The sequence below is a fragment of the Alligator sinensis genome, unplaced genomic scaffold, assembly GCF_000455745.1.
Source record: "Alligator sinensis unplaced genomic scaffold, ASM45574v1 scaffold449_1, whole genome shotgun sequence".
NCBI classification, from domain to species: domain Eukaryota; kingdom Metazoa; phylum Chordata; order Crocodylia; family Alligatoridae; genus Alligator; species Alligator sinensis.
This window is the reverse complement of record NW_005842838.1, coordinates 8,759-25,437: the sequence shown is the minus strand read 5'-3', so window position 1 is coordinate 25,437 and position 16,679 is coordinate 8,759. Positions and strand designations below refer to the sequence as shown.

Below are 16,679 nucleotides of genomic sequence, written 5' to 3'. Positions count from 1 at the left end.
GGAAAGAGAAGTGCTTTTTATGACTAAGCATGGTGTGATGGTGGCAACTACTTGTTGAGGCTGGGAATGTAACTATATGTACCATGACGATAATAGTGGGCTTTAAGCAGCTACAAACCACTCAAGGGAAGAACTACTCCTTAGAACAAAGACCCCCTGAATGATAAAGCAAGAGGAGGAAAGAATTCAGAGTGGTTTTACAAAGAGATCCTGCAGGTTCTCAGAGTCATGGTTAATAGTAGTGTCTGTGCTTCATTGTTACTGTTGACAATGGCTTATATGAGTAAGGCTGGCTTTGCAGTTAACTCTTCCCTATAGAAGCTGATTTCTTACACTACACTTTAGATTTCAAGATTACTTTAATGCAGGTTAACGCTGCATTAAGTCACATGGCTCTTATACTACATTCTGGGAGGCTGAACCCCACCCCTTTTTCAAGAGCCTATTTTTCCTCCACCTTCATTCTACATATACAACACCTGTACCCAGTCATCTAAAGATCTTCCTTTTATAAGAACAGCATGTGTCTATTTCTTCTAACACCATCACAAGTCCCATCTTATTTTCTATAATGCTGGTTCATTGTTCTATTCTATATAAACATCTGGCATCTGATGGAAGTACATAAGCCTTTGCTGGTGGCAATGCAAATGCGTTTTCTTCCCAGTGAGAGGAAAGGCAGCTAAAGGGCTATTATTTATATAAGGAATAAATGAGCTTATTTGACTCCAACACTTCCTCACTTTTGATACCGTTATTGTGTGCTTGACTTACCTTCAGCTCTTTAAGATAAGCATGTAAGCATAATGTAAGAAACGTGCATGGCTGTAGGATCTAGAAGATGGTATACAATGCAACTGGGCATACTGTTTAACTTTGGGTGCTGAGAATCAGGGTTTCCTTAGATCTCATGTGATGTGCTCCTGTATTTTGTATTAGAGGCAAACAGCAAGAACTTCATCCTGTACTGCTCCAAGGCAGCCAAATATTCCCTCCACTTGCAAAGTGATTTGACTTGAGGAGGTCTACCTACACAGTACTTTCCACAGAAGAAAACTGGCAGGTTCACTACATGGAAATACCAGTATGTATCATTCATATTTGGGAAGCCTTTGTCAGCAGTCTATCCATGTTTCACAAACTGTTCTTCCTTCTTTAGTGTGAAAAGAAAATACGACAAAAATTCCACTGCATCATCTGCTTTAGTTCCTAAGGACCTAAGGTGTCTATCTGCACAGGAACACCAGGTGCTGGAGTGTATGTCTGTACTTTTATATGTTGTCAAACATTATGCAGGGAGCTGAGTTCTGAAATCAGTGGCTATGATGTGCTCTGTCAGATTTTAAAGAGTATGGGATGTTTGAACTAGAGCATGGCCATCCCACAAGTCGCCTGTGGGCTCCAAGGGGTTAATGTGCAGCTCTGACCCCCCATACCACAACATCTCTGCAGCTGCAATAGCAGCCATAGCTCCAGGCTCCCCCCTCCTTTCTCCAGCTGTCAATTTCTGCCTTTGTCTATCAGTGCAAGGAGATGAGGGTGAGTCTGTGGCTGCGTCCTGGAGGGGGGTGGGGGCCACATGCTGTGGAGGGGGATAGTGCCCATATCGTGCAGCATTTAAAGGTATGTGCCCACATGGGCATGGATGGAGTGCAGTGGTGGGAGGATGGAAGTATCTGTGTGGCACTGTGCAGTGTGTGGCCTCTGGAGCATGTGGCTCCTGGGAGCTTAGAAGTTGGACAGCCTGTGAACTAGAGAATGGGAGTCGCATGCTAATCCTTGCTGAGTAACTTATTAATATTAGCCCTCAGTCTTGGCATTTAGGCTGTCTTGGTTTCTTCATATATGAAGTTGCAAAATGTTTGTAATATTATTTACCTGATCCATGGGGTATTGTAATGGCTACTTAATATCTGCAAATGACTTTGAGATGCTCAGATGAAAAGTGCTACGAGGATGCAAAGTTGTATTAAACTATTAGAGCCAAATCATGCTTCCAGGTTTACCAGTGTGGCTGCCAGTGACTTTACTGGAGCTCTACACAGGCATTCAAGTGCAGAGTTTTACCCTGAGCTAATATTTTAATTTGCTTCTTTCCAAGTCTGAACAGACCCCACAGCAAAGGATTCCTTTATCTGAGTTCACTGGAAAGATTTAAAAAAGCAAAAACAGCACCTACCTACCAGCTATAAAATCTTTCTCACAGAAGAAAAGTATTGCCTGTCTGAAGGCCATTTCTGGGGTCAAGGCCATCACTCTCTGTAGGTGATGAATGTCGGTGCTTAGCTTGTTCCCAGGTGGCATTAGTCTTTTCAGTGTCTCAGCAAGAACCGCAAAGGCATTGAGTCTCCGTAATGCACATACAAGGGCTGGGCGGGATGTCAGCTTATCAATGCTTCTTTGCCAGGATGTATCTCCCACCTCAAAAGGGGTTACTTCTTTGGCCTGACTTCGAGTGAGACAGGGCAACCACTTGAGGCCCAGAAGCTCAAATCCTGGATCCAACCCATCTGCAAGTCAAGAGAATTGTATTTATTACTAATTGGTAGCTAAGCTCATGTTCGTCTGCTGGGGACCTTATGTCTTAGGGCCTTGTTGCACATTACACTTAGGACATATTAACTGCACTTAAAACATCAGGGTGCCTGTAGACATGCCAAGAGGCTGCTCTGACACACTAATAACAGTGGTAAATACTGCGCTCCAGTGAACTTCCTCGTCTCGTGTATTAGCATCCCTGTGCTTCAAAATGGCAGCAGGGGTGCTTTAACTAAAGCTTGGCAAATGAGCTTTAGTACAATGCCCCTGCCACCATTGTGAAATGTGGGGTTGCTGATACACAAGATGCTGCCGGTGCTTTAATCAGAGTAGCTCTCGGAGCTGTTCTAATTGAAGTGCACCCGCCCCGCCCCCCCAAACACTTGTAAAGCCGCCCTCAGTATCCAATCATTCGAGCAGTAAAACACATGCTAAGTCCATTGTAGCATAGCAAAGTTAGGACTTTTCCAGCAAGGAGCATCTTCAAATCATATTACCTAATACATGTTGAACTAATACCAGGCTGCTCCCTGGAGGTCATACGGAGAGTCCATTGCTGTGCAGGGGGTGAGACTGGCAAACAGTTGTTTATTGCTTCCAACCCCACCACTGCACCAGGGTCTTGAACACACTTGGTGTGTTGCCAGGGCTCGGGCAGACAAACAGCTGTTTGTCACTCCCAGCCTCTGAACCACATTGGAGTTTTGAACCTGTTTGGTGTGTTGCTGGGACTGGGACTGACAAACAGATGTTTGTCTATCCGAGCCTCCACAACATGCTGCAGTAAACTTGAGTGTTCAAGGGGTCTGGCACTTAGGACATGTTTTATTTAGACTGTACTAAGCATGATCATGTGAGTGCTTACAATACTTTCTAATTCGCCGTAATATAGTTACTTTCCAACTTGCTTACTACGATCTAATTAAAATGTGTCCTAAGTGATAAGGCGCTCACATTCACAGAAGTCTCGTAATCTTCTTTTAGTAGACAGCACTTTCCAAACTTGTTTTGACTGCACACCCTCTCCTGTCCAACGCTGAGTTTGATACAGGTTTTGGAAACCTACTGGTCAAAATCTTTGTATGGTCAAAAGAGAAAACTGCCAGCAAGTTCCATTACTGTTAAAGAATGGGCTACCTGGGAACTAAAGTACCCTGTGTACATCAACACGGAGTCAAACAGAATAATGCCACAATCTGATTAGAGAAAGGTGGTAATGTAGAGAAATTGAAAGGGATATGTTGAGAATACAATGATAGCTAAATGCCTGAATACAGCACAGTATATAATTATAGATACTTTAACATCTCTGATAATGCTCCATTTAAGGGCTATAAATTATAGTAATAAAGTGCAATATAACATTGACTTGTCACTAGAATGACTTAGCCCTTATTATGTTTGCAAACTAGTCTTGTTTCCAGTGTAGCAAACTATTTGGGGGTTCAATACATAATTACATATTGCTGGAAGTGACTGTGGGTATTCAGATACCTTTGCTCACTTTGAGTAGTATCTTATTCTAGAAAGATTGCTTCAACAGTACTCTCAAAGTAGGATCATATTTAGTGTGAGCCAGGGTGACAGACCTATGAGATGTCAGGGCTGTCCAAATGGTGGCCCACAGGCTGGCCATATGTAGCTTTAGAGGGGTTCAATTGTGGCCTGCAGGGCTTATTGGTGCAGCTCCAGAACCCAAAGGTTGAATGCTCCCACCACGTGCCTCCACACTCCCAAGACCCCTGCCAAACTCAAGATCTTCAGTTGCTGTTGGTGACTTAAATCAGAAGCAGGGGAAAAGCAGGGATGAGCAGTGGCAGTGTTCACCTGGGTTCTAGAGTCATGACAATTTAAAGGCAGCAATAGCCACGTCAATAAGCTGATACCCTGCCACCAGAGGTGGGTTGTTCAGCCCTGCAGTCCAGATCGGGCCCAGATGGCCAAATGAGTTGGACAGCCCTTATCTATATTACTCTATGCAATGTTCTCCAGTCTACAACATATTTTGTGTTACTAGTGCCATGTAATAATAAATTACAAACATAGTTTTTAGATCTTATATAGCTTTTATGTGTACATCTGCAAACATATAACAAAGTCAGTATTAATAATCTTATTGTGCAGGGAGGGAAACTGAGGCATAAAAAACATGACTTGTCAGTAGTCACACAGGAAGTCATTGTCGGAGTTTGGAGTAGAACTCATGTTTCCACACTCCCCTAAACCATGCTGTAATTGCCAAACCATGCCATCTCCCAAATGTTAGACAAAGGCAAAACTGTCTGGATTACAGCAGAGCCAGATGGAGCCTTAGCACATGCTTGAAGTGATTCAAAACCTACTGACACAATCTGGGCCAGAATACTCATTGAAATGTTGCCTGGGATTGGACCATCACTACTAACACTCACAGACTATTTGAGTTAAATCCTATTTCATGTGAGGTACCTAAATGACACATTCCACGTCACTTTAATTGCCACTCTTTGGCACTTACCAGTTAATGAATCTATTTAATCACAGAATGACCCTACTGGAAGCTATGAGGCCATCCAAAATTTTAGCTCCAAATCCTAATTGTTAGGGCACTTGCATAGGAAGCTGAAGACCAAGGATGCCTGTAGACATGCTGGGAGGCTGCTCTGACGTGCTGTAATTACAGCATGTGAGAGCAGACTTGATTAACTGAGTCTGCTAGAACGTGGCAATTACTGCACTGCAGTCAGCCGCCTCTTGTGTATCAGTGTCCCCGTGCTTCAAAATGGCGACGGGTGTTTTAACTAAAACTTGGTAAATGAGCTTCAGTTCAAGTGCCCTCACAGCCATTTTGAAGTGCAGGCATGATGATACATGAGACATTGTGGCGCTTTAATTAGAGCGGCACTCACAGCAGCTCTAATTACATGTTTCCCTCACTTTATGCTGTACAACATTTCCTGGAAAATGGCACATAATTTGAATTCACATAAAGGGAACCCACTTTACAATGTAACAAGTAGGGATATGGTCCAAGACCTTGACTGTACTGACCCCCAGCCCATTGCTACCACTTTTACAAGACAATTTTGGTACTCACCAGCAGCAGACAGTACACACAACCACAGGGCACTATCATAATGGAGATGGCAACTACAGAAACACATGCTGCAGACAACGAATGAGGAGCACAGGAGACTATATTTTGGTGTGCGTCACTCCCACAATACACTGCACAAAGCAGCTGACTGCAGACTTCTACCATACCAATTGCATAAGAGTGAATTTACCTCGCATATAATGAATTTTTGGTATAAAAAGGGTTATCGCATAAGAGCAAATTCGCACATACAGAACCCACATAAAGCGAGGGAAACCTGTAAAGCACCTCCCCCCCCCGCCCTTCCCCCAGAGCACATGTAAAAGTGCCCTGAGGTTCTAGGTTTGTTGGTTGTAGCCATGTTGGTCTAAGGACATAGGCAGACAGGGTTCTTTGGGTAGATGTGATATCTTTTATTAGACAAGCTAAATAGCTGGAAAAATTGTTCTTTGCAAGCTTTCAGGCACAAACACCCTTCTTCAGGCATAGAGGGATTTTGGTGGTGTTTTCAGACTCTCCCTATGCCTGAAGAAGGTGTTTGTGCATGACAACTTGCAAAGAACAATTTTTCCAACTATTTAGTTGGTCTAATAAAAGATATCACATCTTCCCAAAGAACCTTGTCCCCCAAGGTTTTAGACACCCCTCACCCAGAGAGGGTTTAACCTGCAGCTTCTATTTCCCTGCCAAGTGTGCTAATCACCATGACACAGGGTAGGCATTACCTAGAACTGTCTCCAGCAGTCCTCATCTTAAAGTAGACCACTGGCAGCCAACCGAGGGTGATATGTAGGGCCAGGAGGAAGAGAGTAAACCACAGGGTTTGTGCTCTCACAGAGGTGAGAGCAAACCACAACGGGCAAAAACTTTCTCACTACTCTCTATCCAACTAATATTAAAGGCAGGTTTAGGGGGAGGGCCCTAGGATGTGGGCCTCCCACTCCCCTGGCAAGTGCCCTAACTGCTAGGCTATTAGGTTAAAGCACAGGAGGATCCTCCTAATCCTTTTCCTTCACATCATGAGCTTTTCCCTGGCTACAGTTTTGAGACCTAAGTGACCTTGTGTGGGTACATAGCCATATACCTGACCAGACAGATCACAGCCCTACTGAGTATGCTTAGCAGGTACATGCAGACTTGTGTGCCCAGACCTGAGAGACAAAGCATATGCAAATGCCCAAAACTACAGTTATACAATTGTGTTACGTACTATTTAGGTGCATGACATGAAAAAGGATTTAGCCCTTCATCTCTTGAGGCAGGGAAAATAAATGTAACTAAGTCCTGAAAGAGCCTATGGAGCTATGGGTAGCTAGGCAAGTGGTTCTCAGCCGTTTTGGATCTGAGGCTCCCCTTACTGGATTCAAGACAGCTCTCCAAAACTTTTGTTAATTGAGTGGCACCCAACTTCAAGAACAAATTTTTAGATTGCAATAGTTGCCTCCTTGCAGAAGAACTGGGCAGTGGGGGTGAGAGAACAGCCAGGGAGGGACAATCCTGAGCCTGCACTTATCTCCTCACCTCCTTAATTCCTCACATCTCAGGGCAGCCTTCAAAGGATCTGGTGGCACCCCAGGCTTCCTTGGCACCTTGACTGATCATCATCAAGCTAGGCAGAACCTAGGCAACCTCTACAGCCCATCCCTAAGAAATGGAATCACCTGATTTTTCAGGTGACTTCTTGTTGCAAGGGCAAAGGATTTGGCGAAGAAGGTCTCCGGCATTCTTTATGGCTTCATTTCCACTCAGTGTCAGGATGACAACTTGTTCCATCTCAGGATCAGAGGCATAGGTTTGACTGCATAAAACATTCAGAGGAATGCTACATGGGTCTGGCACTGCACTGAGATTGCCTCCTGCCCAGGGAGAGAAGCAAAATAAATCTAGTTATCCAAGGAAAATTAATCTCCTCTTTCTTTTAATGGGAGAGACTGAGTCATCTTTGATAGGGCAACAGAACGCAGATTCTGAGTAACATCCTTACAAATACAAAAGTAGCCAAGTGACTGGTGACTGTCTCAGCTTGGTCCCTACCAAAATCCTGCTTGAAAAAGTAAGCTAAGCCACTGGCATAATCCTAGATTATGATATCTTTACTCACCCTTGGGTAACAGGAAGAGTGATTAAAATCAAAGTGATTTAAATTCCAGCAAGGAAGACATCTTGATTTAAATATCTCATTTTGATTTTGTTTTACTTTTGTTTTTTTAGATACTTAGACTTATAACTGAATACAGTTTTTACATTAAATTAACATGGAAGATATGTTATGTGCAAATTTATACAAATATATATAATTTAACATACATTTGTTCACTTTCTTAATGTTTATATCCTATGAAATTAGAAAATGGTGAATAACTTTATTTACTAGATGTTTTGGTTTTTTACCTGTAATTTGTGTCAATTTGCTTTTAGAAAGAAATTGAAATTTGACTGAAAGCACAGATTGTAATCATAGCATGTTTTGCATTTCAAACTAATTTATAACACAAAGGAAATATTAGCTGTACCTAATTAAGTGAATTGATTATTTCTGGTTACCATGTCCACCAAGATTTTAGAGCTAGTAGATATTAGCCTCTCACTCTAGTAATTATATAGACATTTGGAAAAAGGAAACACATTTTCTCAGTTTTTTTATGGACTAATCAGTTTCTCAACTCTGAATGAGGCAATTACTAAACTGATTCAAACTAAATAAACTGAAAAAAGACACTTTTATCTCTGCACCAGTAGAAAGGGCAGTAGCTGCCCAACAGGGGTGTGCGAAGCAGGCCCTATTCAATTCAGATTTGGATTTGGCCTGAATCAGGGACAGTGATGTGATTTGTTGATTTGAATCACAGTCCCTGAATCAATTCGGCCGAATCTGAATCTGAAGATTCGATGCCGATTTGGAGAATCAGCGATTCGGACATAGACACAACTTTAAAAGTTTCTTCTACATACCTTGAGGTAGCAGGCATGACTTGTGATCACTGCAATGCTGGGGTGCGTGGAGCATCCCACAGGAGTGCAGGGGGGCCCTCCACGTGCTTGGCAGTGAATCTGGAAGTGGACCAGAAGTAGTTCCGGTCCACTTCTGGGTCTGCTGCTGAACATGCTGGGGGCCCCCCCCATGATTCTGTGGGACACTCCATGCACCCCAGCATCGCAGCACTCATGAGCCCCTGCTACCTAGAGGTATGAAGAAAAAACATTTAAAGCTGTCTCTATGCCTGAATCTCCGAATCTCTCTGAATCAATTCGGAGGGTTTCAATTTGATTCGGAGAGATTAAAGGGTCCTCTGATTCGATTCAGATTTGGAGATTCAGCCACCAAATTGGGCCGAATCTCCACTGAATCGAATCAGGGACTGAAGCTTTGCACAGCCCTACTGCCCAAAGCTTGTTTATCACTTCAACTAATTTAACTTCCAGGTGCTTAACCAGTGACATATTTCACCTTAGGGATTCGTATATTTTTAAAATTTTGACAGTGTGTACTGATTGAATATTTGCGTATAATATTAATTATTTGAATATATTATAATATACTTAGGGCTCACTATATATCAGGGTAGCCAATGTTTTTGGTCGAAGTGCTGAAAAAACCACAATGTCTACCTTGTAAGGTGCCAGAGTGCCGGCATCACAGAAAAACAAAACCAGGGTGGGAGGGGATTGGGAAGAGGGGGTAAGAGGGGGATACATGGCAGGGTGCACTGCATATTAATATAGTTAATAATCATAAATGGGGGGGGTTACAGGGTTTTCTTTAAATTCTAAACCTGGTCACAATAAATAAAACTTTATATACTACCTTTGTTCTTGTGTATTCTTTTTTGTTAAGCATGTTTTGATGAGAGAGAGAAAAAAGGAGAGAAGAGATCAAAAGAGAGGTAAAGAAAGAAAAGGAAAATAAAGAGACGAGAAAGAAGAAAAGAAAAAAGAGAATAGATAAAAAAGGAGAGAAAAAGAGAATATAAAAAAGGAGAGAGAAAGAGGGAGAGAAAGAAAAAAGAGAAAGAAAACAAGAAAAAGAAAAAGGAGAAAGAGGGGAGAGAGAAAGAGAAGAGAGAAAAACGGAGATAATAGAGAAAGTGAGAAAGGAAGGAAAGAAAGAAAAAAAAGGAGAGAGAAAAAAGAAAGAAAAAAGAAAAAGAGGGAAAGAAAAGGGGAAAGGGAGAAAAAGAGAAGAGAAAAACAGACAAAAAGGGGAGAGAGAAAAAAGAAGAAGAGAGAAAAGAGAAAAAAGAGAGAGGAGAGAAAAAAGGAGAGAAAAGAGAAAAAGAGAACAGAAGAAAAAGAAAAGAAAAGAAAAAACAAAGAAAGAAAAAGAGGAGAGAGAGAAAGAAGGGAGAAAAAAGGAAAAAGAGAAAAACGGTGTGTCCCTTTGCCGCCCATGTCTTCCACTGCTACTGGCTGTGGCCCGGGCCTGCTGGTCCAAGGCAGTGTCTGGCAGAAGGAGGCAGTGACACCCCAGCAGCAGCCTCAGGCCTTGCCAATGGTCCTGGAGCAGGGGGAGCCTGGACCCAGGGCTACGAAGGAGGGCCTGGCCTGGGCTCAGGGCAGGGTCCAGGTGGTGAGGGGAGAAGCAGGCGTGGGGGGAATGTGCCACGGGCAGGCTAGCCCAGCTGGGCCCTTGGCAAGGCAGCAGCTGGAGGAGAGCAGGGGCTGGGGGGAACCCCAGGGTTCTGCAGACTCAAGTTGTGGCAGGCAGGTGGGGGCACCCAGTGGCACCTGAGGTGGGGCCCAGCCTGGCCCATACAGCTCTGCAGGGATGGGCTACAGCCATCCTGCCTGCAAGGGGATGCCAGCTGGCTGGGTCAGGACACCAGGCTCAGGGCGCTTCTGCCTCTGGACCCGGCCTCCCTGTGCACCAGGTACAGCATGAGTGGGGCAGAGTTGCCCCTGGTGCAAAGGTCTGGCTATGGGGCCTGGCGTGGGCAGTGCTCAGGGCCGAGCCAGCTGGGAGCATTCAGTACAGTGGCCCTCCATGGCACCTGCCCAGGCCACAGCCTTACCCACCCACAGCTCCCCTCCAGGGGCTGAGCTGGGCTGGAGGGTGCAGCCCGGGGACAGGGAGTGGAATCAGCAGAACGCAGACTGCATTGCTGCCTTTGTTCTCCTGCCCCTGCCCCCAGTGCCTGCTGTGGCACTGGGACCTTTGGCTGCTCCAGAAAACCCAGAGCAGCAACTTAAGAAAAATGTTTTTGTTTTTGTTTTTTAAACGATTTCCTCGCACACCTACTGGCATGGCAGGGAAAATGTCTCTATGTGCCACTATTTGGCATGCATGCCACGGGGTTGCCTATCCCTGCTATATGTTCATAATTTCATATTTCATTTTAAATGAGTTTATTTTTCAAAATGAATATGTATTTAATTTTTTAAAATACTCATTTTTTATTTTTTAAAAAGCTTTGATTTTGTGAGCAACACTTTACCCCACGACTTGTTCCACTAGACTCATCCTGCAGCACAAGTAGAGGACACCAGTGTCCAGGGCTAAACAGGTTACAATTGTCAATGAACCACAGCCTGGGATTTTTACTCAGGAAAATTCCCTCAAGATCTGACCTTTGGATCTGATTCTGTATAAAAGGCAAAATCTTAAATCTTCTATTGCTCCAGCATACCCAGTGCCTGCAATAAGCTGTCAGTGTAGGGAGCCGCGTGAATACACAATGCAGGCTCCAGTCTAGCATCAGGAGGCAGGTTGCTTTGCACCTCTGCAAGAAGACCTTTTTCTGCCAGTTCATTCATGAGTCCTAGGAACAGAACAAAAGTACACACAAGAAATATAATGCAAAGCTGTTTACAGTGCATTCTGATATGAGAACAGTTTAATCCTACCATGTATTTTTGGGCCATATTTCCAGACTCTTGTTACAGCACAGTAATATGGGTCATAGTGAGTTCACCCAAGAGATATACAAAATTCATTGCCATAATCAATTTCACCAGGATGGCAAGCCACAACCATTTATAGCAGAATTAAGTAGCTGTTGAAAGTCAGACTTAGCCATTACTTTTCTTAGAAAGACCTTTGCTTTGAGGTCAATATTCTAACTGTCTCAATCAACACCTAATCCATGCTATAAAAGAAATATCTTCCGGAGTAAGTGATTGAGCCTCTGTGCTCTGTTTCAGCCCTGTTTGCATTTGGGGTGGCAGTTTATTCCTTTCTGGTCATCTGTTTTTCAACTGTCTACGTGACATTTTTTACATTTACATGCAACTAGAAATTCTATTCCTGGGTGAGTAGCCCTGCACATGTACAGTGAGCCTGAGCAATGGGCTACACACTGGCCATGTACATGCCTAGCTATGTAGTTGGCCAAAACGCATGACTAGTATATGTGAGGGGGACCATTTTGTTTTCTGTCTGCAGCAGAGGTACTAACCTAGGAAGTCAAAAGACCACGTTGTAGCCACTGCCCCCAACCCAAAGGAGGTTTCAACCTGGGTTTCACACTTCCCAGAACACTACTGTAACCACAGCACCACTAGTCAGTTAGCAGTTTCTACACTGGAGAGCTCAGCAAAATCTTATTCAGCCATAGACTATACAGGCAGGCAGTGCTGGCGGGAGTAGCCGGAGGAGCCCCAGCTTGAGCCAGCAGCCCCGGGAGAAGCTGCAGCTCATCCGACTGCTCCCTGCTGGGGCAAGGCAGGTAGTGCTGGCAGCCCCAAGAGAAGCTGCAGGGGCTGAGGGGAATGATCGGGAGCTAAGGGAATGATTGGGGGCTGGGGGAATGAACAGGGGCTTCCCCCCAGCTCCCAGTTCAATCCCCCAGCTCCCTGATCATTCCCCCCAGCTCTCATGGCTTCTCATCTAGCTGCGCCCCTAGCTGCTCCTGCTGGCACTGCCTAGAGCCTGCCCGTACAGTCTATGACTGAATCTCTGAATCTCTCCAAATCTCTGTGAATCGATTCAGAGGCCTCTGATTCAATTCAGAGAGATTAATGGGTCTTCCGATTCGATTTGGATTTGAAGATTCAGCTGCCGAATTGGGCTGAATCTCCTCCGAATCGAATCGGCTATGGAAGCTTTGCACAGCTCTAATAGATATAGTAAAATAAGCAGATGGAAGAAGATATAGTAAAGACATAGAAGATAGAATTTTATTAGTAGAAGTTAAGAGTTATGAGTCCAAAAAGATGACAAAATCAGTAGGGAAATACAGATCACCTGACCGAGGGACTAACATAAGAGGGATGGGGGTGAGGAGGAGAAAGCAACTAGGTTACAAAAAATACAATATTATTCCCCCCCCCCTACACACACATACACACACACATGTTCACACACACACACACACTTTTCAGAACAGCAAACATTAAGAAGCATGCTGGAAAGGCAGGTGCCAGGTATTCTGGCAGGGGAGAGAGAGGGGGCAGAGGGAGAGCTGTAAGTCTGCCACCCCCACAACTTAGACACACCCTCTTCCCTAGCAGGCATGAGGCTTCTGCTGCTAATGACACCAAGGAGGTGGAAACAGTGTCTGCACCTGCTCCACCTCCACTAACACCAGCAGTAATAATAACCCCCAGCACCACCAGCATGACAAACACCAGCATGACAGTCTTCTCCACTCCAATTTCGGTTCCCAGCATGAGCCTCCCAGTGCCAGAGGAGGAGCTGCATCTGGAACCAGGGGAGCTCAGTGCCATAGCCAGGGAAATTCTGGGGAAGGAGGGGGAATCGGAGTTCCTGCTCCACACCCGTCAACGTTCCCCTAGAACCAGGTCTCCTTCTCTGGAAGGCACTGCAGAGGAGGTTGTGGGGGCAGGTGGCTCAGTTTCCCCTGTTGTTGTGCCTCTGTCTGTTGAGGAGGGGGATAAAGCAGGATCCCCATCTGCACCCCAGAAGTGAGGGAGTAGTGTAGTGTGGGATCATTTTGAGGTGGCAGATGATCCCAAGTATGCTACCTGCCTGCACTGCCGATGCAGGACCAGCCAGAGCAAGGACAAGAAACACGTCAGCACCATGGGGATGCTGATGCATATCAGGAGGCACCACCCCTTTGCCTTTGCTCCTCTTCATCCTGGCACCAGTGGGAGCATGCCCAAAGGGAAGTCCCCCTCTCGCTCCAAAGCCCTTGTCCCCCAGAAGCAGAAGCAGGCCACCCTGGAGTGGTGGGGAAAGGCAGAGAGAAAGGGAGGGTGCGTTCCCAAGGCGAGCAAGGTTACCCAGAGCACTGGGGAGATGCTTGCTCTGGATGGCCAGCCCTTCTCCTTAGTTGAGTGGCCAGGGTTCAAGCAGCTCATGGCCCCATCATACCACATGCCCTCACGTACCACCTTCAGCACGACAGTGGTACTCTCCCTGTATGAGGCATGCAGGGAGTACTTGAGGGAGGAGCTGCACAAGGCAGGTCCACAGGTGGCCTTATACTTCACCTTGGACATCTGGAACAGCCGGGGTAGCTCACTGGGCAGGGTGAGCTCACCCGCGGGTTCATGGTCACTGACAATGGGGCCAATATGGTCAAGGTGGTTCATGATGCCAACTTTGTTGGCATTTGCTGTTTGGCACACAAGTTCCACCTCATAGTTGGGGATGCCTTGGAGAGGGACAGGGTTCCCGGTGATGACCATCACTACCATGACCAGCCAGCTCATTTCAAAATGCAGGAAGGTGGCGGGCTACTTCCACTGGAGCATCAAGGGGGGCAAGATGCTCTGGGACAAACAGGAAGAGCTGAGCATCCCACAGCACAAAATCATGCAGGATGTGGAGACTCAGTGGAATGCCACATACCTGATATTCAAAAGGCTGGTCAAGCAACAGAAGGCCGCACGCAAACAGAGCATGCTCTGCAAGGGCGTGCCGGCGTTTGCGCAGGCGTTCGCGCAGGCAGAAGCAGGCAGGGCAGCAAGGGAGTCTTCCTCAGGAGGGAGGAGACTCCATCAACAAGGAGAGAGGTAAGGACTATCTGCGAGCCATGGAGAGGACTCGCAGTGCTGTCAGGGGCCCTGCCCCTGTGGTGCCGCCCTTCTGGGGCTCCTCTGAGGCTGACCAGGACGGAGCCGTTGGGGGGCCTGGCGACCACCTGCCCCCCAAGCTGTGGGGGTGGCTGGGTGGGATCCCCAGGGGTGGGACTTAGGTCTGGTGACTCCCCCGCCTGCCCCTCTTGTGAGCGTCTTCAGGCTGTGGAGGGGCAGGTGGCAGAGCTCCAGGCCAAGGTGAGCATGCTGCAGGGGATCTGGGCGGCGGAGGATGAAATTGATCTGTATTTCTGTTCTCTGCAGGGACAGGAATCCACCGGAGAGACCCTGCATGCACAGCACCCAACTAATCGGTGGCAGCAGGTTCCTGTCAAGGCCAGGGCAGTGCATACAACTGCTGTGCCTGCTCCCCAGACACCCCTCAGGAACAGGTATGCGGGCCTGGCCCCGCTGGAGGAGGAGGCAGAAGATCAGGTCCCCAGAGAAATTGAAGCTGCCCGACCTACATCACCGGCTCAGAAAAGGCACATCCCGAGAAGGAGACGCAAAGTTCTGGTCATCAGGGACTCCATCCTGAGGGGAACCGATAGTCCAATCTGTTGCTCTGAGCCCTGGTCACGGCAGGTCTGCTGCATGCCTGGAGCGAGGATTCGCAACGTCACAGAGACCATCCCTAAATTCATCAAGCCCTCTGACTACTACCCACTGGTTGTGGTCCATGTGGGTACAAATGATGCATCCAAGGGCAAACCGGATAACATCATGGAGTACTATAAGGTCTTGGGAAACCAAGTGAAAAAGATGGGAGCCCAGGTGGTATTTTCCTCCATTCTCCCAGTAAGTGGATGGGGTAGGCGTCATGAGGCCTGCATTGACGTGGTTAACCGGCGGCTTTGGAGCTGGTGGCACAAGGCAGGGTTTGGTTTTTTGACAACAACCCATGTTTTTATAAGGAGGACATGCTGGGGTGGGATGGGCTTCACCTCTCCCCTAAGGGCAGATGTATCTTTTCCTCTTGGTTGTCTGATCTCATATGGCGGGCTTTAAACTAGCTTCGCCGAGGGAAGGGGCCGTTTCAAGTGGAGAGGATGCTTCACCAGCATGCAGGGTGACAAGAGGAAGGGCAGCCCAGGTAAGCATTAACCTCCATTGAGCAGGGGGCCACAACTGTCCTGGGATTGGGAGGGAGGCACATGCACCCTAAGGAGGCCTCAGGTGCCTCTACACTAATGCTCGTAGTGTGGGGGGTAAGCAGGAGGAACTAAGTCCTCCTGATTGTGAGTAAGAACCCAGAATTAGTAGGGCTCACAGAAACCTGGTGGGACCCTACCTACAACTGGGCGGTGGGCAATCGGGTATACACCCTATATAGAAGAGACAGGGCAGAGAGGAAAAGTTGGGGGGTTGCGCTCTATGTCAAAGAGCACCTCACATCATCAAGGATCAGCTTTGGGTTAGAGAAGGGTCAGGCAGAGACACTATGGGACAAACTACAAGGGGGGCATGGCGAAAGGGACCTTACGGTGGGTGTCTACTATAGACCACCCAACCACGGGGAAGAGCTAGACCAGAACTTCTCCAGTCAGCTTATGGAGGTGGTTAGGTCAAGGGATGTTATTGTCATGGGTGACCTAAACTACTCAGACATTTGCTGGGAGGAGCAGACAGCCAGGTCTGACCCCTCGCGTAGGTTCCTGGCTGTAACACAGGACCTTCACCTTATCCAGGAAGTACACAGCCCCACTAGGGGTAACACCTTGCTGGACCTGGTCCTGGCCATGGGGGATGACCTGGTGAGGGGACTGCAGGTCCTTGACCACCTGGGCAATAGTGATCATCACCTGCTGGATTTCATTATCCAACGCAGGGCGTTGAGGGCTCACAACAAGGCTAAAGCCCTTTACTTCAGAAGGGCCAACTTCAATGAGCTTAGGAGACTAGTGGGGGAGGCACTAAGGGCCCAGAAGGTAGAGGAGATGGTAGTCTACGAGGGATGGTCATACCTTAAGGGGGCGATCCTCCAGGTCCAAAGGATAACAGTCCCTGAAAGAAGCAAGGGGGGTAAGAGTGCTCAGAAACCCCCTTGGCTCAGCAAGGGCATTCAGCAATGCCTGAGGACTAAAAG

The 16,679-nt window shown here is 46.7% G+C and overlaps 1 long non-coding RNA gene across 1 annotated transcript; it reads right to left on the bottom strand.

Moving 5' to 3' along the window:
* Nucleotides 1-2,189: 2,189 nt before the first annotated feature.
* LOC106722894 lies at nt 2,190-11,362 on the bottom strand. Its single transcript, XR_001358902.2, has 3 exons — nt 11,239-11,362; nt 7,276-7,470; nt 2,190-2,510 (listed from the first exon to the last, which is right to left on the bottom strand). It is a non-coding gene; the product is annotated as an uncharacterized LOC106722894 (long non-coding RNA).
* Nucleotides 11,363-16,679: the final 5,317 nt, after the last annotated feature.